The sequence below is a fragment of the Salarias fasciatus genome, chromosome 15 (assembly GCF_902148845.1).
Source record: "Salarias fasciatus chromosome 15, fSalaFa1.1, whole genome shotgun sequence".
Taxonomy (NCBI): Eukaryota; Metazoa; Chordata; class Actinopteri; order Blenniiformes; family Blenniidae; genus Salarias; species Salarias fasciatus.
In genome coordinates, this window is record NC_043759.1 from 13968549 (window position 1) to 13993181 (window position 24633).

The 24633-nt window shown below is 42.2% G+C and overlaps 1 long non-coding RNA gene across 1 annotated transcript; it reads right to left on the minus strand.

Moving 5' to 3' along the window:
- Positions 1-161: 161 nt before the first annotated feature.
- Positions 162-22978, minus strand: LOC115401422 (uncharacterized). Its single transcript, XR_003932952.1, has 3 exons — positions 22755-22978; positions 15937-16128; positions 162-219 (listed from the first exon to the last, which is right to left on the minus strand). It is a non-coding gene; the product is annotated as an uncharacterized LOC115401422 (long non-coding RNA).
- Positions 22979-24633: the final 1655 nt, after the last annotated feature.

Genomic DNA, 24633 nt, shown 5'->3' on the forward strand with positions numbered 1-24633 from the left:
TATCAGCCTCTGTCCGCTGACTTACCATTGCTTTGATGCAGCGTGGAGGTTCATAAGGACCATGTTCCTGCACTGGTGCAAATGATGGCCGTGGGTCCGTCCGCAATGTAGCCAGTGCCAGCATCCATACGCCAGCAGGGTGCCGGGGGGAAGGAGCCCCGGTGGACTCGGTCTGGTTCAGCAGGTCTCCGTGCTGCACGCTGGGCGGCCGCCCACAGCCTGAAGACACACAGAGAGAGCGTGACGGAGGGTTGTTCAGCACACACACATCTGAGGTATATTCCTCTGTGTTATGTAAGGGCACTGCCAGCTGAGGGCCGGCAGCCAACTTTCAGTCTTTTTTTCTCACATTTTAATAATGTAAAGGTAACAAAAGTAATTATAAGGTGGGGATATAAACGGCAGGAGAGATGAGCCTGCCTCTGGACATGATATGGATTCTACTTTTCAACCCCTACCCTACACAGGCCTCCTGGGGGAACAAGTGTTTGCCCTGTGCAGCATGCTTCCCGGCTCTTGGTGGAAGGATCCACCGTTATTATGTCAAATTTACGAGTGTCTGTGTCGGTTTCCATCAAGGACTAACGGAGAGCCCAGATCATAGTTATTCAGCGACCCTAAAGTTTTAGCGTCACATTAATATGGTGCTGCTGCAACAGTGTGGCTGTTCTTCATTACACTGACATAAAGTATGCACTGCTCCCCTCTGCAGGAAGCCGCCACTGGGTCAAACAAACTTTTCACAGGGAAACTCTGTCAAGTTGGCAGGCTGAGCTGATAATTAAGCTCACTGGTATTGTCATCTGAAACTCGGCTGCTTTTTTTTTTTTTTTTTTTATACCAGCAGGAGCAAAGCACTGTATCACTATGACGAGTGAGACAGAAGGCTATATATTCTGCACAACAGAGAATACCTCGAGTGCTTACAGTGGATTAAAATGTCAAAAAATGAGCTTCACAGAGATATGATTCATCTTGATTATCTCCTGTTCATTAAACAGTCTTCATCTGGTGCTACCGTTGCTTCTATCTGGCAGTGAGACAGATCCTTTGCAGCTCTCAGTTTGTCTTTAATGAAAGACTTGAAGTTCTGGACGAGCCAATGAACACAGGATGAAGCAGAAGACCTAAAGGTTACTGTGCTGCTTCCCATGATCCAGCCATGATATTTCAATAACATGCCAGCTTACTTGTATAATCACAGCGGGAAAGGAAATTATCTAAAGTCTTAATGCTCTCCCACTGCTCAAAACAAAGTACACACACACACACACACACACACATGCTAACGTACACAGATATTTGGAGCACCATTGTGGTGGGAGCAGAGCGCTTGAATCCAGCAGATCTGACATAACAGTGGAGCACCTGTGTCAACGGATACCAGACAGCAGGAGGCTGAGTTTATTCCCAATAAGACAGCTTTTAAAGCCTGAATCTGTGGAAACCAGATGTAAACACGCCAACTTTATTACCTCTGATCTGGCTCATGGTTGGTTGGTTATGTAAGTTTGGGAAAGACATCTGAAGTAAAGCTGTTGTAATAAGTGAGGGACTTTTGTGCTTTTACTGATGCGTCTTAGTGTTCGATACAATAGGATTATACAACATTGTTTTTTTGTTTTTTTTTTTTAACAGCAACAAGGAACATTAAAGCACTCTGAGACGGAAGCATTAATAATACCATCAACACTAACGACCATATGGCTCATTATTTAATCCATGGTGTGAGTATTTATAAAATCATATTAGCCATGGTCTATTGCAGGGCCTTATCACTTGCTTGGCATAAACACTCCAACACTGCGAACAGCCACTTTGTCTGGCTGTGTGGTTTAGAGATTGAAGAGAGACTATTTCCACAGCAGTGCCTCCGACATCCTCTAATCGCTGGGAAGAGACGCCGCTCTAAGCTGGCAGCACAAGATTAAATGCAAATACTCAAATGTTGTGAGTGCCTGCTCTCATAAAAGCTCAGAGTTAACACCCACCAACAAAAAGACACGCCCAGGTTCAGACATGTGAAACCAAAGGGCGTGTTATTGAACTGCGCTGGTAACAGATTCTGTTGTGTGCTTGAGAAGACTGAACGAAAACATGAAATAACAGCAAAGTATTTGTTCAATGAAAAGGCAATAGATTACATACACGATGTGGAAACATATATTTTGTTATTTAGAGCATCACAGTTTCCTCTGGACCACGACAACACAGCCAGTTCACTGACATGACAGTGTGTCATTTGACAGTCTGACACAAGCAGTCGTCCCCTGAATCATATGGAGGCGACTGAAGACCCCAGAGGAGGAGATGGTAGTACACGTGATGAATTGATGACCCCCGGCTGTGAAGCAGCGGCATACAAAAAGGCCCCTGGGGGGGGGGGGGGGGGGGGTTGCTGGGTTTGGACAACAGCCTTTAACAATTGCTTTGGTCTTTTGTGGAGCACTCCATTCCAGTCAATAGGACTGTAGGAAGACAGATGAATGTTAATGGACTGATCATTTTTCTGTCTTTGAGGCCTTTTCTTATCTGCAGGACTGTCGAAGAAATGCAAAATTATTTTAATGTATGCTGAGTGATGCTGCTCGTTAACAAAGACAGTTGAAAAACTAATCTGGCTGCGTTGTGCGTACCACACAAATGACAGTGAAACTTGAAAGTAAGTTGTAAGAAGTATTTCAAACTCTTCCTTCAGGCTACAGTCCACACAAGGCACAACACATTAGATCATCAGGTATTTATCAAGACATTTTATCGCATGCAATAATCTACCCAGCGTTCAACTGAGTCATGAATAATAAAAGATCTACTTTATCAAGAACGCCAAAACTGTCTCACATTCAATGCAGTACTTTAGACTCATTCCTCCAACAACTCCTTTCATTGATAAAAGTCATAACTTGAATATGTTCCTTCCTAAACATTTACTTTCAATGAAATGGGAGAAAAAGACGCTGAAAAGTTCTCTTCCACAACAAGTCCTCCTCTTTGCTCATATGCTTACTCATATGGATATATTTTCAATCATAAGTTGCAGTTTTACACTGTACATGGTATAATAACAACTTCACACAGGTTCCAAATATAGACTACGGATGTGCATAAAACACGTGGATGCTTGGCACTCTTCATCTCAAAGTCACGACAGTTTTAAACAGCCAGAACAAAGAAAAAGAAGCTTAAAAAAAAGTGATTGAAGAACTGGGAGTAGTGGGATCACACTTGTCAAAGGAAGTCTGCGCTTTCCTTAGAGACAATATATAATTATATCAACCCCACAAAAAGAAATATGTTACAAAAGAAGACGAGGCGACGTTGGGAAGTGATGCGCAGCGTATGTGACAAGCAGAAAAAGACGTACAGTGACGGGAAAAGGTACTCCTTGTCAGATAAATAATCTGGGGGGGGGAGAGAAACAGCGGAGCGCGGTGGCCCTGAGCAGTTATAGGCCACAAAACAAGGAGACATGTTGTGGCAAGTTACCATCGACCAGTAATTTTATGAGAGAGCGAGAGACGCCGTGGACTACAACAATGGGAAGAGTAGGGAGCAGCCAGCCACAATACATACCACACAGTGGCGAGGCTGCACAAATAAAGAGACGCTTAAAGAAGTGAGATAGTGCAGTGGCTAAGGTACAACTTTCCTGTCTCTTACTTTCCCGTCACCCTCTCAGCCTCAATGTAATGGTGGCTTTAAAAACACACACACACAGGGAAAAAAAAAAAAAAAAGCGATTAAAGCACGACGCAATGCCAGAGTGGATTTCAGCACACCACGTTTTGTGCTTATGAGGAAGAGTGTGAGTCATAGTCAAACACAAGCTGTTCTCCCACTGGCCTGATATGAAGAGCTTGCTCAAGAGAGCAGGTTTTCTGAGATTTGGTCAAAAAAAGAAAGAAAGAAAGAAAAACACACCCAATGTTTAATGAATACTTCCGTGTATATAAAACCTACATAAAAGTTGTGGCTGATAGATGATCCAACATGTACTTTAAGTAATGACTGAAGACCCTTACAGGACTTCAGACAAGCCATTTGCAATGCTGAGTGAAATAAAATAGATATATAATAAGGTTGAACTATTAGAAATCTTCTGGGTACAGGACTGTAAGCTGATCAAGAGCTTAGCTGTTAAAAGGTTGAAGGAACACTCATGTATTAGGAGGCCGAGGCCAGGACAGAGCACCCATGAGGCTGATTGCTTATCCCAACATCCAGCGCCTTAAGGCTATGCCAGAGGAGACTCGGCCCATGGGGGGGCGTTAATATCCCCTGCTTTGCTCTGAAGTGCTGGGCTAGCTGTGAATATCTCCCTTTTCCCATCTGTTACTGATGGCACTCTCCTGCTTGGAGCAGGAGGATGGGTGGATTGAGGGGAATGCGGGCGGGGGAAAGACAGGGCTTTGGCCCTCTTTGCCCAGCAAATTAAATTTCTAATTATCCTCTATTACAAGCTGGGAGCACACTAAAGCAAATCAGATACTGATGACTTCTACAGCCAGCTGTTTTGTTTGCACTGTACAACAATAGGCCATAAAAGAGGGCGTGTGTTTAGAAGGGGGGGTTGTGCATTGGATTAAGCTCAAGACCAAAAACGGATGATGATGCTCTCTTTGGCCTGGTAAATATGTTTTTGTTCCTTTGTTGGCAGCGCTCCACATCCTCTGTTGTTGTTGTTTTTGACGTCGTTGCTGTCATTTTTGGGACAAGGGTGTTTTTGTTTTTTTTGCCACGTCCCCCCTGCCTCTCCCACTAATCCATGGGATTTTTTAGCCAAGCTGTTGTTATTGGAGTGCCGTACAGTGCGGTGCGGCTTGCAGTAGCGTAGCGTCGGAAAGAATGAAAGGGCTTGCCATTCATTCCTGCTACTGGTGGATATGGTCCAAGTTGGGAATTTATATTCAATTCTAAAAAGCCTTGCAAACTATTTTCAAGAATGACTCAACAAGTAATGGGATATGGGAAAAAAATAGTCAAATTAGCCTGGGCATAGCTAGCCAGTGCTGCTAGCAGCAGTAGTCGTCGTCATTCAGCAGATAAACATACAAATGTGTGGGTTGATGCGGTTGTGCAATTCCCCTGCAAAGTGATTTGTCAGTTGTTTCCCCCCCACACAGCCTACATGCTACCTTGTTTAATTTTCTAGATCAAAGTACAGACAAACCACGGCTGTTTAGTGAGACAATGTCAATTTGTTTCCCACAGCACAGCTTTAAAGTATCAAAAGTTGAACAAGGGCTGCATGTGGCGTGCAGGACACCAGTTGGTCTTGTCTGGTCTAAGGCATGGATTTCACTACGTACCAATCCTCTACAGCATTTAGGAAACACTGGAAAACTGCAGCAACCTCCAATCTCATAACGTGAGGCTTTCAGGGAACATCAATACAGTGTAGAAGCTAAAACTGAAGACTTTTGTGGAGCTGAACACTACTTCTTTAGCCAGGAAAATCCTTTCATTCAACTCAAGACAGTCAGGATAGTTAAATCCACCTTAAAGTATCAGCCATAGAACATTTTGCAAGTATGATACGATAAGGAGAACTTCTTTTATTGTGTCCAAAATGATCTTGGATAGATTTTCAGACAAGAGAGACACTTCACACTATTGAATGACACAACAAACACACAGAGCGAGGTGGATAATCTCACACTGTGAAAAAGGATGCCTTTTGTCCGAGTGAATGATACTAGCAGTGTCAAGTTTAATGCACAAAGAGTAGTCCCGCTGAATTTTTTCTTTTCATATTTTGTCCACGCATAAACCTTGGCAACAGCTCAAAGAAAAAGACCAGAGGAGAACAAAAACAGTTTACCGAGCAGGGAGAGGAAGATACGGGAAAGAAACCCAACATATAATAGGATGACTTCAATTACTATAAAGGTGTAAAGAATACAGGAGAAAAATGGATGTGTGGAATCACAGGGAGCCATTTTTCTCCTGCTTCATCTTTTGAGTGTTTTGTGGGTGGGGAGAGGCCGTAGAGGGCAGGAGAGGGAAAAAGAAAGGCGATGAAGAAAAGGGAGGCTGAGTGGAGTAGATGCCATGTTTACTTGATCCACAGAACGTCTGCTGACTTTGGGTTGAATGACTCTGGTCTTCTTACAGGTGAATATCAGAACTGAGGCATGAGGACAGCAGATCTCTACATGTTTCTTTTTCCAAATTATGTTGACCGCCGTACTGTTTAAAGGCAGCATAAATAACAGTTTAACCATTCTCCAACAGATAACTTTCCCCCATAAGATGTTGTCTTTATAATGTTGTCAATAAAAAGCATGTTGTGCATTTATGTGCACCTCTTCACATTTACATTACAGTCTGAAGCTGCGGATGTCACAATGAACCTCCAAAAACAGAGATATTTGATGTTTGTGTTGTGCGAGTTGTTAGGATTGTGAATCTGAGCATAAGTACGGCAATCCATTTTTCACACGATGAGAAACAGCTTTGTGCATGACACACTGGTGCCAAAACCTACAGTGTCACTTGCAAAGTAAACAGGAAATCTGCCAGAAAATACGACAAAACATGTGAGCCTCCAAAGGAGCTCGTCCCAAAAAAACAAAAAAACCCATCGCTCACACACCGCTTCTCTTCCTGCAGCTGCAACGCAGAGACACAACCACACAAGCCACACTCCGCCAGAGTGAATGGTGTCTGTAAACAGGTAGAAACAGCTTCCCTCTCCTTAAAGCCTCAACCATTTCCCCCCCCTCTATTGCAGTGCATTTAGCAAGCCACGTGTGCTGCCACTACACCCCATTGTCTCTGCTCACTGAGGGATGGGGAACAGTGACAGATTTAAGCAGTGGGCCTCCAAAGAGAACAAGGGAAACTTTGCATTTGAAGGGTTAAATATGCATGTGAGGCCAAATCAGGGGTGACTGCAGGGTGGGGGGAGTACCACTATTGTGTGACCCGACATGCAGACATACACACACTCTCAGCCTGCGTGGAGCAGATGGGAGGATGTTAGAAGAGGGCGAACAGCGAGCTCCCCCTTCTCTCTTCTATTGCCCTCGCTGCAAAGGACAGCTGGGAGGCAGACATTCCTTCTTCTCAGCTTTCAGGGGAAAACAAAAGAGTGTGTGGGGACCCCTCCTACACACACGTGCATGTGTTCAGATGCACACAACCCACCCCACCGAAAAAACTGTCAATGCAACTGTGGGCGGATCATATTTCAGCAGCTTGTGCCTGCCAGTGAGCAGCAGTGTGAGTGCTGAGCCCGGGACATTTGTTGAAGGTGAAAGTCAGGGAGATAATCTCGGCGCTGCTTACCAGAGCCAGCATGCTGAGGTGTTAGTAGCCGCTACCAAAGTCACTGGTGAGCAGGCAGAGTCGGGGAAAAATGTCATTTCACACGTGCATTTCTTTCTAACCGTCATACCTTTACTGTCCCGCCTGGGTTGCTTTGCGACCGTGTTGACTGCAAAAGCACACCGTGTACTACAGTCAACAACTGTCTCAAGGGAGCGCTCCATGAAACAAAGCAGCCAAATTCACAGACCAGGAAGTCTGATAAGACAACAGTAATTGTTTACTTCTGTTCTGTCAACATGGTGAGGTACAAGATCATGGTAATTTATCCTTTTGACAAACAAAAGGCAGATAAAGCACAAATTGCATTCCCACACTGATTTGCACCTCCTATGATTCAATAATACAGTCAGAGGAGCTATAGTCCAATGTCCATCGTCGCCATAATGGCGTCCAGATGGACCATGAAAAAGTGACTGCTTGTGTAATCACAAGGAGGGTGGACAAATGGCATAAAGCATCAGTGTGCATAGCATCCTGACACATGCTGCTTACTCCTCTGAGAGGAATGGTGTGCTGTGTGCCAGTCTGCGTCCCATCGTTTTTTTTTTTGTACGAGTTAGTCATTACGTGCTAACACAATGCAACAGAGGGGAAGTAAAACCTGAAACTGATGCCGATTTCATTATATCACGAGGAAGCTAATCAAAACCGTTATTAGCCTGCATTGTTGTAACCTATATTTGCTGGTGAGGTTCCTGGAAACAGTGCAGGCAGTTTCTGATAGATTGCAGCAAATATTGACAATAAAGCCCGGTTCGGTTCTTACCCTTTGTTTGCTCTGAGAATAAAGCCAATAATTCTGTCTTAAGCAAACTATTGTGAGGAAATGAACAGCTGAGTGCACAAGATAAGCAAACAGCAACCAGTGATCTAAATTCTACAGTCAGTGTTCAGGCACGGGCAAGAAACCAAATGTGTTCTGTGTGTCACAGGCTACATTTCAAAGGAACTGGCTCCAGATCAGGGGCAAGACGCTCTATTATTACATGTCTACTCGGTAGTTTCACCCTGTCGAGACCAAAGCCTGTCTGGAGACAATTAAATAAACATTTCATCATAACAAAATGAATTCACAAATATTCATCAGTCTGCTTAGACCTTATGTAATACAGAAGTGACTTTTGGAAAAAAAAGAAATGAAAGTAAGTACATTGGTGTCAAGAAGAGTTCAATAATCCAGAGAACAACATCGTTTTATCATGAAGGCACTCCAAGTTCATCTTATATTCCTGTTTATGAATTTATGAATGCCAAACATCTCATAGTGTCAGCTCCCATGAAAGTAAGTAACTTCACCAGCACGTAGACACAGTGCGATTGTCACAAACAAAGCACAGCACATACCAAAACATTTGCTTAAAACTGTCAAATTATGAGTTACAGTACATAAAAGTAGGAAGGCTTTTTTTTCTAAATATTCTTTATATGTTGTTAATATTAAAATTAGAGACAAAAAGTGATGTTCCCACATTTAAACGTCTTAAATATAATTTATAATTAACTGAAGTGTTTTAAAAATGATCACAATTCTTAGTATCTCCTGAAAAATGTTTCACTGAACACTAAATGTTGGTCAGACAAAAAAAAATTAAACAATTCATTAAAAAATAAGTTAGAAGGGGAAATATTTCTTGTATGAGTACAGACCTATGTAGAAATAAATAGCAGTAAATAAATAAATACATGGAAAAGCACATGTCCTATAAATCCCAATGCTATTACTCAAAGGGTTTCCAGGAGAGTCGCTACAAAGACCTTCAACATTTGACTGATGTCGGTTACAAAGGGCAGTTCACAGATGATGTAATATGAACAGTGGGCATTAGAGTGGAGTTAAGCTGACAGGCTAGTAAATACCTCCGCACTCATTGTAATGCACGGTTTACATTTTATGGGATGGGATGAGACGAGGAAAACCAGGGATAATGAGAAACCGACTGGAAATGAGACCACGGCATGTACTCATGTATTCTGGTTGTGCAAACAATACGAAAATCTTTCAGAAGAACTTCTTTCAAAGGGCTGCTCTTAACCCATCTGGCCGCTGCGGTGGGAGATTAGCAAGAAAGACGATGTCTCATCAACTCTCTTCCCCTTTATTTACACACACACTACTCCAAGACGGCTGAAAGTCGAACGGGCCTAAAAACAAGACAGCGATGACTGAGTGCTTCGTCGGAAATGTACTTGGTTAAAGAGAAACAGCTGTACGCCACCTCCGCCCATGAAAACAAGCAACGCACATGCTGCATGATAGCACATGTCCAGCCCCGCCTTTCCCCTCAGCTGAAAAACACCAAGTCTGATCATCTGAGGCCCATTTTGCTGCCTGAGACTGTCTTTGCATGAACCCTCCACATGACCTCTGAAGTAAAGTATCTATGATGACTCAGTTAAGGTTAAAAAGATTCCACTCGAAAGAGTTCAGAGAAAAAGAGGACAGTGTTGCCCCATTTCTACATCACAGCCGCTGAGCATGTTAAGGCATGAATACATACAAATCCACTCTATTTCCCACCACAGCAGGTGATAATTACACCCACTGTCCATATTTGGGTCCAAACACAATAGTTGTCCCTCTTGAATAAGCCGTTATGCTGAAGTGGCTGAAAGTGTCTAGCACATCTGTGTTTCCTCTGATTTTCTCTGCTGTTAAGTTTTAATAGTTGTTTTCAGTCACTGCTCCTGTAATTTCGGCGCTGGTCCTCAATGAAATGCATAGAGTCACATTTTGTAGCCACTTCAGGAAGAGAAACAGCCGCGTCAACAGACAACTGAGCTACGGAGCAAGATATGAGGGAAGTATTAAACCAAAGTTTATATAATCTAATCTTGTCGTCATGCGGCTGTAGACAGAACACCATCCCATCGTGAGCGCCACTGATCGTGGTTGCTCACAGTCTGACGCAGCTCCGATGTCTCAACAATTGGCAATTTCAGCATATGTGTGTAGGATGCTCGCCGCCTTATGTGCATGCTGATGAACTTGTTTGAACAGGATGCTGGTGTTGACTAACGATGTGATGAAAAAACAGCCCACATGGTTCAGTGGGCCAGAAAAGAAAAGGAAAAAGAAAAAAAAAACACACACACATCAAAGAGGAGGTGAGACATGGAGGGGAAAGAAGACATGGAAGAAGAAAGCAGACTGAACATTGAAAAAAAAAGAAAAAGAAATTAAATAAGGGGTTGATGGATAGCCAAATGGAAGAACACACTGTCTATCACAAAAATGCTCAAAAATACAGTCACGTTACCAAAATGATTAAGAAAAAAAGTGAATAAACGAATGAAAGAAAAAGAGGGAAAAGCAACAGAGACCTGGAGAGACTGGGGGATATATTTAGCAGCTCATTAGTCAGAGATGTCCTCTATTCAGCGAGCTGGTCCCTCGGATGAGGCCCTTTGGAAATCATTATGACTGCCTGCTGCTTCAGACAACCACACACATTTCACAGGAAAACAATTTACAAACTGCCTCTCCTCGCCTCGGTCCTAATGTTGCTTCAAAATCATTCTCAATTGCTGAAGAGAAGGCCAGAACTAAAGCTCCAAAGAATGCAAAGTGACATGTTTTCCAATAACTGTAACCGTTTTCACACCACATCAACTGCATTATGTTATGCATAAAGGCAGACCCATTTATCAGCATTATGCTTTATTATGTCAGATCTGGCTGTTGGTGTGTCCTGCGGTACAAGGAACAGCTACTTTGTGGTTCCACTTTTAACTCTTGCTATGCCGCATCTCAAACGAATTCTCAAAAAGTCAGAGGAGCGCGCCGGAGTTTGCAATCAAAGCACAAACCACTATCAGTAGGTGTACACTCTCAAAGTTAGACCTCTTAGTGGAAAAATTGAAAACCAGAAAGATTATCATAAGCCTAGTCTGAGAGGACTGGGTAGAATAATGGTGCGGCAAACAATAATCCTGGCCATTTGTGATCTTCACCAGTAAAAGGTCAACGGTCCTGAAATGAATATAATGGTTCTGTTTGTCGGCATTGCAGTATCTAGTTTCTATTGAGTTTTTCTTTGTCTGCTCAGGCGTTTAGAGTTTCCCCTTAGGGCTTGATTGGTTGGGAGAGCAGTTAAATGGCACAAGGTGTGAGCACAGAGTGATGGCTCAAGTGATAAACACACAGGTAATGAAAGAGAAAGGCTGATGGATTCAACCGGACCGCCGCTAATGGGCCCCGGTCTCACCTGGCTAATGGCTGCAGCCTTAAACGGAGGGAGAGGCAGAGAAACAGGGAGGAAAAATAAGAAAAGGAACAGAAGCGTCATCGCAGACAAGCCATGGACTGTGTTCCTGTGCTGTGCTCGATACACTCAGTCACCTACAGAGAGTGAGCTGGACGTTCTAATTCCTGACTGGTGATCTACTGGAGCTGCAGCTCGCTGTGGTTGGGGCTGGAGCCTACAACACCCCCCTAAATGCCCTCTTTGTTCTCACATTTCAGAGAGAAGCCAGAAGCCAATGTGTTGCTTTACTCCTGTCTGCCTGAAGTAACCTTGCTAACAGGACTTCAGGGAACTATTCTGAAAAGTTAATTGCTCAGAAACCATTGTTCCGTCCCCCCTCGGGGCGTACCGTTAGTAAACCCAGTAGCTTATGTAGCAAACTTTCTGTGAGGGCTGGAACAGACCTGCACTGTGTGGCTTCTTTTGTTTTGCGATATACGCTCACCATTTCATTTTTTTTTTTTTTTGCTGCAGCAAGCAACAAGTTTCAAAAACTACAGCTGTTTAAAGATGTCAGAAGTAGGGCATGGCTCATTCAGATATTTTCCTCTGTGGTCAGAACAGTGACGCTGGACCAGCCACTCCACTCTGTTATTATCGAGAACGGAGTGTTGTCAGATCTTGTTCCTTGAGACCAAGGATTCAGCTTTCAAGAAAAGAATAAAGTCATACTCTTGGGGTAGCACTGTACACGGCTTAAAAACTTGTCTCAAAGAGACTGGTCTCTATAGTAGCTTCTGCGCAGAGAAAAATGTATTCAGCTCAAATAAAAACAGACAACAATCCACTGACAGAAAAGAAAAAAACAATAATGCAAATCGCAAAGGAAATTACAGGCAGGCTTTAGCTGCCCTGTCCTGCTCTCCTCCCCTTTCCCTTCGCTTTTTCTAATCTTCTGAGTCCATTTTTTGTCAGTCCCGGGGAAAGCCATTTCCCGTTCTCACACATGAACATACATTAACGTCAGAGCCACACAGAGCACACAGCGGGCTTGTTTGTGGGAGACTTTTGGTCCTGACTGGCACTTTCATGTTCTGCTTTAACTCAACTTCAGAGGACAATGGGTTCTTAGAGGGCAACGTTTATCTGCCTAACTGGGCCCAGAATGATGGTTCGGACCTTTTTTTCCCTCCTGACATGGAGCAATCTTCACACAGACAAAACACTGGACTCATGTGAACGGCCCCTGCGAGCTCCGACTTCTCATCTTCACTCTTCCAGTACTGACTCACTGTCTGAGCCCACTTCCTCTGAAACCACAAAGGCTTACTGTTAGGAACTGACACCATATTAGGAACTAAACTTTAAGCAGCTAGTATATGTGGGAATTAAAAAAAGATCTGGGAAAGTCAAGATACAAAGTGGAAAAATGATGTAATTCTGAATACAAAAACCCAAGGTGCTACTTTGGGGCTGTGTTTGTTTACTGGTGGCCTGTTTCAATGAGCAGGATGTTTTCTTCAGCATGTTGCCACTTTTGGAAGAATGTCCCGATTCATAAACACAAACGCAATCATGTGCAGCAATCACAAACGCAAATCTGAGAAAGCCATTTAAATCGCCTCAGCAGATTCCCCGCTGGTAATCTCGTTTACAATGAACGGCTGAACGGAAGATAAAAAAGACACGACCTGGACTGTGATTGGGTCTAAAAATACCTCAGCGGCTCCAAAGGCTCACTGGCTGCTTCCTAACATAGCGCCTTTACAGTCCCCACAAATTGTTGTCTTGATCTTACAGGAGAAAACATTAACCCTACAGGGCAGAGGCTTAAAGATTTTCCAAGCATTCTTAAAGGGGCTAAAAAGGGGTAACCTTTACTAGGTTTGATCTCGTTCCTTTCTCCTCCCAATTGATCATTTCCCATCACTTAAAGGACATATTCTAAAAAAGAAATACCAACAACAGACCCCCTTGGACCAAAAAGACAGGCTGGATTCTGCTTTTTGCTACATTCTAGATTGGAGATAGCTTTTTCTCTACATACATACTGATACAGTGATTTTTTTTTTTTGTGTGTATCTTTTCACAGTCATCCAGCAAATCCCGACATTATTAGTTTGGAACAGGCCTGTCAGCATAGAGAGAATTTCATATTCATGAAATTTCCAGAGCAATCTCCATCCCAGGAGCACGTCAAGGGATTACCTGTGTGAATTATGTATGGCGAGCAGGAGAGAAAAGGAAGGTAGTGAATGGAACAATTAATGATGACTATAAAGCTCTAAATTGAGTGCCTCGCCTTTCTGGTAAAATGTCTCATCACGGATGTAATTTCATCAAGAAGCAGATACTTTATGCTTTCAAGTTCTAAATGCTCTCATAAATGATTAAAAAAAACACTGTAAAGAAGGTTACTGCTTCTTTTTTCCTTTCTTTCTGGCATTTTATCCTATTTTATAATCCCTTAGTTTAATTTCCAACAAAATAAACTGAACCTATTTCTCTATCAGAGAGCATCCGTTTTATGACACGTTCTGTGATCAGAACTTGGAAAAAGGGTCTAAAAAAATAGAAGCAGTTCTATCTGAAAAGCTTCTTTCTTTTATTTTTTCAAATGCCAAGGAAATAAATGTTTTATCGCTCAATATAAGTTTCTTGTGTAGCTTGATTAAATATTTAACTTCATACTACAGTTCCCGCCTACACGCCAAAAGAACTAATCTGAAATCTGAAAAAAAAACTGTACTCATTCATCATTAACAGCTTGGAGGACAGATTAGATTCAGGAAAAACGGTCTGGGAACATGTAAGTCAGGCATTCGCTGAAGCAATTAATATTTTACTAGCTCTTATTCAATCATTGCGAAAGATCAAATATCAAGAGCTACAAATCAATTTAAAGTTGTGAGTCTGTCCAAGCACAAGTCCAACAACTACAATTGATGACAAATGCTCCATACCTGCAATGTTGTTAAATACAGCTTGGAATTACAGCTTCCATGTGGAATTGAGTTGTGAAAAGAGGAAAATATTGTCAACAGTTATGATTAGAAGAGGCATGATTGGGGGAGATGTCTGGGGAGATGACTGGAACATGTTAGACCCTAGGGTCTAGTGTCAGAGTCCAGAAAAATGATTTTCCCACAGTTGATAGGTAGTCTTAAAGGCACATGTGAACATTTTGGGTGCACTTCACTTTACTTTTCTCCATCATCTTTACGGATTATTTTCTGACACAACCCGACAGGAAGCCCAGCAGTGTGTAAATCAAACTGGAAGGCGGGGATGCACACACGCTCACGCAGATGTATACTCTGAGCACGTGGGCCAAGGATTTGGGAACACGCATTTATTGGTATGTGTGTGTAAGTCTGCTGGAAGAACGTGAGCGTGATACCAGTCCCTCCGGGCTCTACATGAATCATGTGTGTTACATAAGACGAGAGGAAACGATACACTCGGGATCAGCGGCGCCTTCATCCCGGCTCTGCACATCTCTCTTGTTGTCGTTACCTTCTGTTACCATTTCTCACGTTCGGAAGCACGTCGTCTACTCATTTAAGCCACTGAAGACTGAAATCATTCAGCACTTATAGACATCCCAGAGACTTTCACCATCGCACATGCACAGTCTGCTTGCTCTCTGTGGCAAGGACATCTGGCACATTTTCACAAGCTGGCTATGTGTGGAGAGCGCATGTGAGTGTATGCGAGGAGTGCATGTGTCGAGGGAGTGTGCGTTTGTGTGTGTGTGTGTGTGTGTGTGTGTAGGGGGAGGGGACTGGAACATCGGAGTGCTGAACTGAAAGGAAAGCTGGCACGAGTAAAGGAGTTCATTGAGTCCGCAGCATCAACATTGCACTATTTTAGAACAAACAGAGGACGCAAGTTATCTCGAGCCTGTATTTCTCGATAGGTACCTGCACAAGTTCCTAACTCAGACAGCAATCGAGTCAATCCTAAACTCTGATTCTCCTGTAAAAGCTCAGGTTTTAGATGTCAAGGCTGCTGTGAGGCAAAGACCAGAGTTATTTAGCCATGCTTAAATCTCTCAGAGGACGTTAAATGTCATGCCTGATTAAAACCTTATGACAGCATTGTGACTGCAGACAACACAATCTCTCCATTTCACTCAGTAGTGGAGAAAACTGTTGTGACTCATTAGGACAGTGAATGAATTTACAGTGTGTGTAAGGCTTGGGCGTTCGGCTGCCGCTCTGAGGCAGAGAAACCTGACCGAGCCAAGGGTAAAGGAAGCCAATTTAATCTGACTGACCTGCAAGATGAGGGGAAAATAACCTCAATCAATTCACAGGGGAAAGGCGAAGATGGCGGTCTATTCGACGTGCATCATGTGTGAGCACAGACATGGGAAAGAAAAAAAAAAATCGTGTGTGTGTGTGCGTGCGTCTCTTACCTGATGCATGACCATGAGGGAGCAGGATGAAGAGGAGGAGAAGTGCGGAGGCCGCCAGCCTGCGGGCTCGAGAGGAGGAGGAGGAGGAGGAGGTAGAGGTAGAGGAAGAGGACAAGGCTCTCGTCTGAAACGCTACCATTCCATCGCACATCTTTTCCTCCGACAGCCAGGGAGAGTCCTCTACGGCTTAACCTGTCCAGGCCACACATAGAGGGAGAGATACAGAGGGAGGGGGGAGGGAGGACACGGATTACTATCAGCATTCAGCACAGATTACGTAACCAGAAGCAACACAGAGAGACAGGAGGGAATCAAGAGAGATAGACTGGAAAAAAATAACAGTAAGAGAGGAAAGGCTTGAGCTGCATGTCACCAAGCAAAATCACTTTGCTGATAACAGCAACACACACGACTCTAGTTTTAGTGTGTCACTTATTTTCATATATTATTGCCACAATTACATTTGAATAGGACATCATCTGTGCTTTCCACTGTCTCAATAACTAACCAAACGAGGCCTTGAACATAACGTAAGGAGGAAACAGATTGCTGCTAATGATGACGTTACAGCAACGCGAAGGGGAAGCAAGGGTGAGCACAATGTCAGCACAAAAATTCAATACTGACGACAACTGTAACTTCTGCAAACACTGTGGTGTCAGAAAATGGGCCTGGCCAATAAGCTGCATTCTATTACATTATATCAACATCAGCTAAACTTTTGCCAGCTTACATATATATATATTTTTACTTTCTAAAATTTCTAAGGACAGATCTATAACTTTATGATACACATTTATTTTATGACCAACATTAGCTAATAATATCAGTTCATAGAGTTTGGAGCGATAACTGTGCTGTAAAAGCAAAACAGCACACATGCAGAGTAATTCAACACAAATCTCTTTCTGGTTTTCAAAACATGGAAAATGACAGCAAAGAGAAGCAAAACACAATAACATGCACACAAACTAAACAAGCCCAGTCTCACTCCATGAACACCAGTGTGTGGCGTCCAGCAGAACGTACATTTGCTGGCTGATTGGAAGGACGCAAAGGAATGTACACTATAATTATGTGAACCAGATGCAGGTGCACATCGTGTTACTCATGACAATGAAACAGCAGTGGCTGTGTTTTATTTTTTTATTAAGCTAATTGGCAGGCAGGAACAGATACTGGGCCCATTACCGTTCCAAAAGGCTGCAGAGCTAATGCCTACGGTAATGGCATGGCTGCACTCAGAAAGCCGCAAATTTGATTGCGTATCTGCTGTGTGGCTACTGGCACCGCCGTCCACAGTCCGGATGCTGACAAGAGAGGAACGATAAACAAACATGCACACATGGCTGGAGGATAAAGAAAAGTGCATGGCATGCTGACACGGTCTTATCAGTTTTACATTTATTTTATATAATTTGTTATTTGTTGGGGCTTGTAGTATCAAATTTAATTTACGATACACTTGGCTATGTTTTAGAATTTTAATTGACTGAAAGCATGGATAGAAAATGAAGCTAAAAAATGGATTAGAATCATATGGAAATTCAAAGATTACTCAATATGATTTTCCAACTGATAATCCTTGTCCAACAATTACCCGTACAAAAATAACTTTAAAAATCTCTGGAATTAAATAGTGATAGATAGCATTCTTTTTCAGTTTCACCGGATAAATAAATAAAAAACATGAACTAATGTTCCGAAGAAAAATATCTAATATGGAAGTTTTCTTCAGTTTCTCTGAAATGCAGCACTCTTGCATTTTGTGGACCGATTAGAAGCAGTGCTGCATGGACATCCGTTTGTCAGATAATACATTATCTGAAATGGTCTGTGAGCAGAGGAGAGTAGTTTTTTTGTAGGCAGCTTCCTGGGGATTACTTGTCACACGGCAACAAATTACAGCAGCATTCTGCACAAAGCACGAGTCGGTTTGAAAAACAATAAAACTCTGATATTTTCATGAATGAATAACCAGTAACTTTCCACCCTAGGACAGGGTTCAGGCAATATAAGTGACCTGTGCAAATGACCTCCAACATATTTTAAGACTCAGTCATTATTCAGTGAGGTAAATTTTGTTCCAAGTATGCTCCACCCTTACTCAAGTAAATTCTTGGGTGCTTACTCCGCTTTTACTTCAGCACTATAATGCTGAAATAATAATTTTCAGAGTACTCCAACTGCCTCTCATTTGCCATCTTCTTACACTCAAGTGTTCTGAACTATACGACACTTCAAGCTTCTAATGATATCGGCGGCCTGAGTTAACCGGAAATATCCAACACACATAAATACCGGCCCCCCACTGTTGTGACCTTTCTGGCGTCCCCAGGAGCAAGACGCAGAGGCATACCTGCATGTGACACGGGCCAGTGGGAGAGAGTGACGTAAGTCGTCTTTGGCAGGACAGTGTGAGTACTGCACGGAGCCAAAGGGCAGCTAGTCAAAGCACATGCGGGGGAACTGTGCCAGCCATTTGATCCATAGATGCTTTCCCATTTGTCCATGCTGGGATCAGAGCGAGGCCTCCGTCACACAAAGGACCTTCACTCTTTTTTCAGAAAGTGTTCGTGAAAGATGAATGTCTCGGAAATACCAAGGACAAACAAAAGTCAAAGCTAGGGTGAGAAAGGCACTTGTCGGGGCGTAAATATCTGCTTGGGATAGCATTTATAATGCAGGACTGACCTCCCAAAAGAGCTGAGGGCAGAGTATTGACCAGACAGTGCATTTGCAAAGTGAAAACTTAAGCAGAATTAGCCTAATTGCTTCCACACAAAATAGAACGAGAAAGGACAAAGTCATTGACATTATGCTAAAATATCCAAGAAAATATGGCATCCAATTAGCTATAACAGGATATCTCCGAACCCATTGTTATTGCACCGACTTTACGGTTCTGAATTTAATTGATTAGAAACACAGTGAGCATCTCGACAGCAGACAGCACAGACACTTTCAGTCTCGCTGTCAACCTAACCTGCAACTGTGTGGGTTTCCTGTCAGATGCTGCCAAAGCAATGTGCGAGACAAATAACATTAAAGAAGCTATTTTAAACTTGAAAACATTTCACTTCCTGGAACACCATTTTGGTTCAAACCTGATAAACAACTCCAGCTACACAGCTGCATGTGGCCAGGTGACCTGAGGCTTTAGATCATTTTATTCACAATAAAAGATAAACCGTTTTATCGCTATTTAAGTCAGTACACTGTGACTCTATTAGAATCAATACTGAAGTGCAAGTATTGACAGAGACGAAACCAACAAAAAATGCCTCCCCACAAAGTATGTGCAGCAACATGTAAGCCCATACCCAGAGAGATGTTGCAAGAAACCACACTCTTCTCAGCTTCAAAGAAGGAAAAAAAAAAAAATCCAAAAAGGCCACGTTCCATGCTAAACAAATACAACCTACGCTTAGATAGAGAAGTAGACTATGAAATGACCCCTAAACTTCCACTAGGTGATTGAAATTCACAAAGGTCTTGCGGTTTTTATAATCATCACACCTGAAACTGCTTTTTATAACCAGCAAAAACATGAGTCATGGCAGGCTGAGTTCTGCTTATGACTTCTTTGAGGGTACCATGAATTTATAACCACAAAACAGTGGTGACACAAAGCAATACTTTACACGCGAGAACAGGAGTAGATAACCAACAATGCACCACGAACACCCACTTTAAAGCATGACAACCATTCTGAAGTTATTGGATTACTCAATTAAACTTACTGGAACATCTCTACTGGACTCTGACAAACTGTGATCGGTACATAGCTCGCCTTTTCAACTTCCCGTTTTGCCTTTTTTATGAGTCACGCTGAATAACCTACGACTGTTACCATCAACGTCAGTGTCTCTCAATTTAGCAGGCAGGATTGGGAAATTCAAAAGAGTTTTTTGACAAACGCAACAGCTAAATACCACTTATTTCATCAAGATGCAGGAGGAATCATTCTCATGCCAAGCAAATCAGAGGCAGAAGAGGGAAAGACATCATCCTGCTGGGGGATTGCAAACTCAGCTTTTTGGCTTGAGAATTTTGTGCTTTTCTTATCTTCATATTATCACAAGAAAAGCGATTTGAATACAACACCTTATTTACCCCCAAAATATGCAAACAACAGCACTCAGACCGATTTTCACCTGTGAGCCAGTGCATTAACAATGTGGAGGATTTAAAGACATAAATGCTTTTGCCTGTTAAGTCCTTTACTTGGGGGGGAAACTCTGCAACCCTCCACTTCAGAAACCGATGAGACACCCAGCCAGCCAGCAGGCTGCTACTGCAGGTTTTCAGCTGCCCGGGGCTCCTGGAATGCAAAGGGAGCCAAGGAGAGCAGCAGCACAGGCATGTGTCGGGAACAGAGAGCACTCAGTGTGCCAAAGAAACAGCCAAGAGGAGATTTCCACCCGATAGGCCCCAGTGCTACTGCTGCTGGTAGAGCTTGTGTGGGCCTGTGCAGGGAGCCCAGAGCCGGGGCTCTGCATGGCAGCGGAGAAAGGACCCTTTGTTATTAAGTATTATGAATTAAGCCCCACAGCAACTCAGCATCCCTCTGTACTGCTGCAAGGAATTAGACAGAAACAGAAACAAAGGTGGAGGAGGGAATGAAGACTGTAGGATAATGGTAAAAAAAACATAATATAAAACAAGATAATTCCAGAAGCAACATGCAAAAATGATTGAAACATTTTCATGCTGTGTTGACAGCAGGAGAAGCAGGATAATCTAAGAATGGCACTTAAGGCAAATGAATTGCTCTTATCTTTGCTCAAAATGTCTTTTTGTCTTGCCATGTTGTCAGATAAAGTTTCCTTATTGTTTGGCGAGTCATAAATCTTTCTGCAGTTCCACAATATCTGTGAAATTGATAGTCACTAAGAGCTGCACATCTTCTAGTTATTCTGAAAAGGCTTGAGCATGTACACTGTGTGAAAACAAAACCAGTAATTTTGATCAATAGTGGTCTAATGAGTGATTGTGGTGCAGGGACAATAATCAAAATGAACTCCAACCTGATGCGTGAAAGCGTCCCCTCAAAATCACTAATAATGGGCACTATTGTGCATTTCTAAGGCTGTGTCAACCATACAGTTGTAAACAACTACACTATATACAAAAAATGCAAGTAAGCAAACATAATCAAGTGCCATGTTATACGAAATTAGAATAGTCCTGAGTTACACTGCAAAATGAATTTTTAGAGACAAAACTGAGCAATTCCTGAGAGCAAACAACAAACTGTTTGGTCAGTGAACACTATCCTTTAGCCAGAGGAGGACAATACTTACTGATGGCTGGTTTAAATGTAAAGGGACCAAACTTGAGTCAAAAAAACTAAACAAGTAAATGGAGATGTTTGAAGATACACACTTGTAAGAATGACACATGATGCCTGTTTTATAGCAGGAAACAGAATATCAACATTTACTTCATGTTATGTTTATTTCCAACAAAAGCTACAACAAATACATTATGTTCTTGTGTTCTTTCAAAAATTTGTTATCAAACTATTAACAACAATACTCCAAGGCTGTGGCAAGCACGGAGAAGGGATAAACCATAAACGGAGTGTCTTGAAGTTGCTGTGCTTTTTATTTTGTTGCTAAGGTTTGTTATTTTTTTCAATATGGTTGAGTGAAAGATGAATTATCATTCCTTAATTTTTTGCTACATGAAAACTTTTTTATAAGTTATCAAGACAGAAGAGTGTAGGGTCTACTCAGCGTCTACTATTCTACTTGAGAGTGAAAACAACAACAACAAAGAGTTGATCAAAGATATGATCAAAACACTTGTGGCCCCCAACACGCGATGCAAACTGTTATTCTCGAAGGAACACGGGGCTTGAATATTTCCCCTGACTTTGTTCTCCAGTGTAAACACAACAATAGTTCACATCTGGACTTCCCTGCTCTTAGAAATGCCAAGTGTCACATCTTTACCCGGCACTGCAAACAGGAAACGACTCAAACTTTTACTGGAACAAAAGGAAAAGGGGTGGGAAATTACACTGTAGGGAAAGGCTCAGAGACGCAGAGCCTCAAAAATCCAACAGCACATCACAGCAGCTGGACGTAACGTGGCCAACTGGCTCGCAAGCTGGCCTGAAGCGGAGTCACACGCTCCGACACGTGCAACTGTACTGCGAGCTATTTAAACAAAGAGTGTGGTGGGCTGCCAGCACACACGCACACACACACACACACACACACACACATACATACGAAAACAAAGACAAACCTCTTCCAAAGTGACAGTCCAATAAACACATTTCAGAAATCTCTAATTAACCTTCGATCTCAATGAATCTGTTATGCGACAGCGGCGAACCTCTCGCTTCCTTGTACGGTTTTTATTGTTCACATGACCAAACGTAATAATACAGTAACCAAACAGCTGTTAACTATTAGACACGGGGCAGACTGGCGACTGGAGATATTTCGCGTTTACATTTTGTCGCTGCGCACTTTGTCAAAGTGGAAGAGTGAACTTACAGACACGACAGAGCTTAAAGGAAGCAAAAAATAAAAAAGAAGACATTTATCAGCCTTTATCAAAGACCGCGGCTAGCTCGGTGAACAACAGTCGTTAGTTGAAAAACGAGAAAACCGACAAGTACTTGGCGGCCTTGGCTTTGTGTTCAATTGTCAAACGCTGCTATATTGTGGACGTTTTAAATGTTACTGTGTATTACTATGTAGAGAAAGAGAGAGCAACATATATAGAGAGACATACACAGAGAGAGAGAGATCGTAGTGGCCTATGTGTGCTTAGCTTGCGAAAAACCCGACAAGACTCACCAACGTAAAGGTTACCAGTAGCGAGCCCTCCACTCTCTCTCCCGGATCACATTCGAGACATTAATGGAGCCGTTTGCGGGAAACGCTGAAGCCAGAACGGTAGAAAGACTCGGTTAAACACCCTGGTTTCCGTCGCGTAGTCCCCCGCTCTGTTCCGCGTCCTCGGCTCTCCAGCCAGCAGCTCTTTATCGGAGGTGAGCGGAAACACTCGCTGTGAGAACTCCACAGGGCTGCCTCGCTCTCGCGCGGTCTCCATGGCGACCTCAGGAAAAAGGGCGGGTCCAAAGGCGCACGTCGCGACTTCCATATAAAAAGCACGAGATTTGATGAGAGGACAAAAGAACAAAAGCTGAAACATCATGACTGAGAACAATGACAGCTGCAACTGTCTCAAGTCTTCTGGTATATTATCAACTGCTGCTTATCGATGACTTTTTTCGGTAACCTCTTTATTATTCCTCTCATATATAGGCTACAGGCACACATCAGGTAAAAGATGAATAAATGTAAGCAACCATATTCATACAGCATATCAAAGGTCATTTAAAGTGCTTTTCAAGCATGTACATGAGATAAATGTGAATGACAGAAAGGTAAAGAGAAATAAGAGCTGAAAATTAAGAGAGTGCAGAGATACAGCGCAACATAAAACAAGATAATCCTTAATTTGTCTCACAATGGGGAAATGTGCATTGTTGCAGCAGCAAGTGGACATTAATAAAAGAGTAGTAATATAATAATAACTAATAATGAATATTAAAAACAAAATGAGAATATTCTTGCATGATAGTGTTGGTAGTGATTTGATGAATATATCAGAGATTGGTTATTATTGCACAGAATAAATGAATAATACATATTGCACACAAAAAACAGTAATTAAAAACTGCGTGTGTTAATTGTCAAAGATGTCCAGGGATGACAGCTGATCCTTTAACCCTACCTGTCCTCATAATGATTACATACTTTGTTTAGCAGTAGCAAAATGAACAAAGAACTAAGAGCTGGAGCTGTCCTGCAGTTCACTGAGTTTGTTCCAAATATTTAGCGCTTAAAAATTAAAAGCAGCTTCTGGTTGTTTTGGTTCTGACTCAGAGATCAGAAAGAACGCTTGATCCAGATAACCTGCCTACCAGAAGATCTGATAGATATTTTTGGCCTAAACCACTCAGTTTTGAGGACAAGTAGTATTTTGAAATCTGTTTTAGCCCAGGTGAATTTGATCAGTCGAGCAGAATCAATGTGGTACATTAGAAAAAAAAAAACAACACAACAAATATGCATTTTGAATTACAAGATTACGTTCACAATGTCATTGTTCTCAACTTAATTTGATTCAATCACAGGCAACAGTAAACAAACAATAGCCCCAGTTTCGGTAAAAAAAAAAAAACTGAGTGTTGAAGAAGACCGGTTTGATTTGATCTCATCACTGACTTGGAGCATCAAATCTTAAATATTCCTTCAAGTTCATTTCATTGGGGACAAAGCACAGAGCAGGCCAAAGAACACAGACAAGAGTACATTTATTTGAGCCATACCTTAAAACTTACAGCTCTTGATTAAAAGTTTTCTAAGTAATGCTTGTCAAAACCCTTTTTTTTTGTCAAGGCAGTGGTAGTTTGATTTCATCTTTATATCAATTGTGAATACTAAATAAACATATAAAATTGCATTTTTGCAGTATTCACAAAATCCTTTTCAGTACTGCATCATCTAATGCATACTTCGCTGTGACCTTTCAACAGACCTACCCGTTTCTTTATAGTGGCTTATGTTGGGAAACCTACGCATTTTGTCACAGTGTGCACAGACATAAGATTTTCTTTGATATGAGAGTGGGTGTTAAACTCTAAAGTTGATAAGAATATGATCTCAA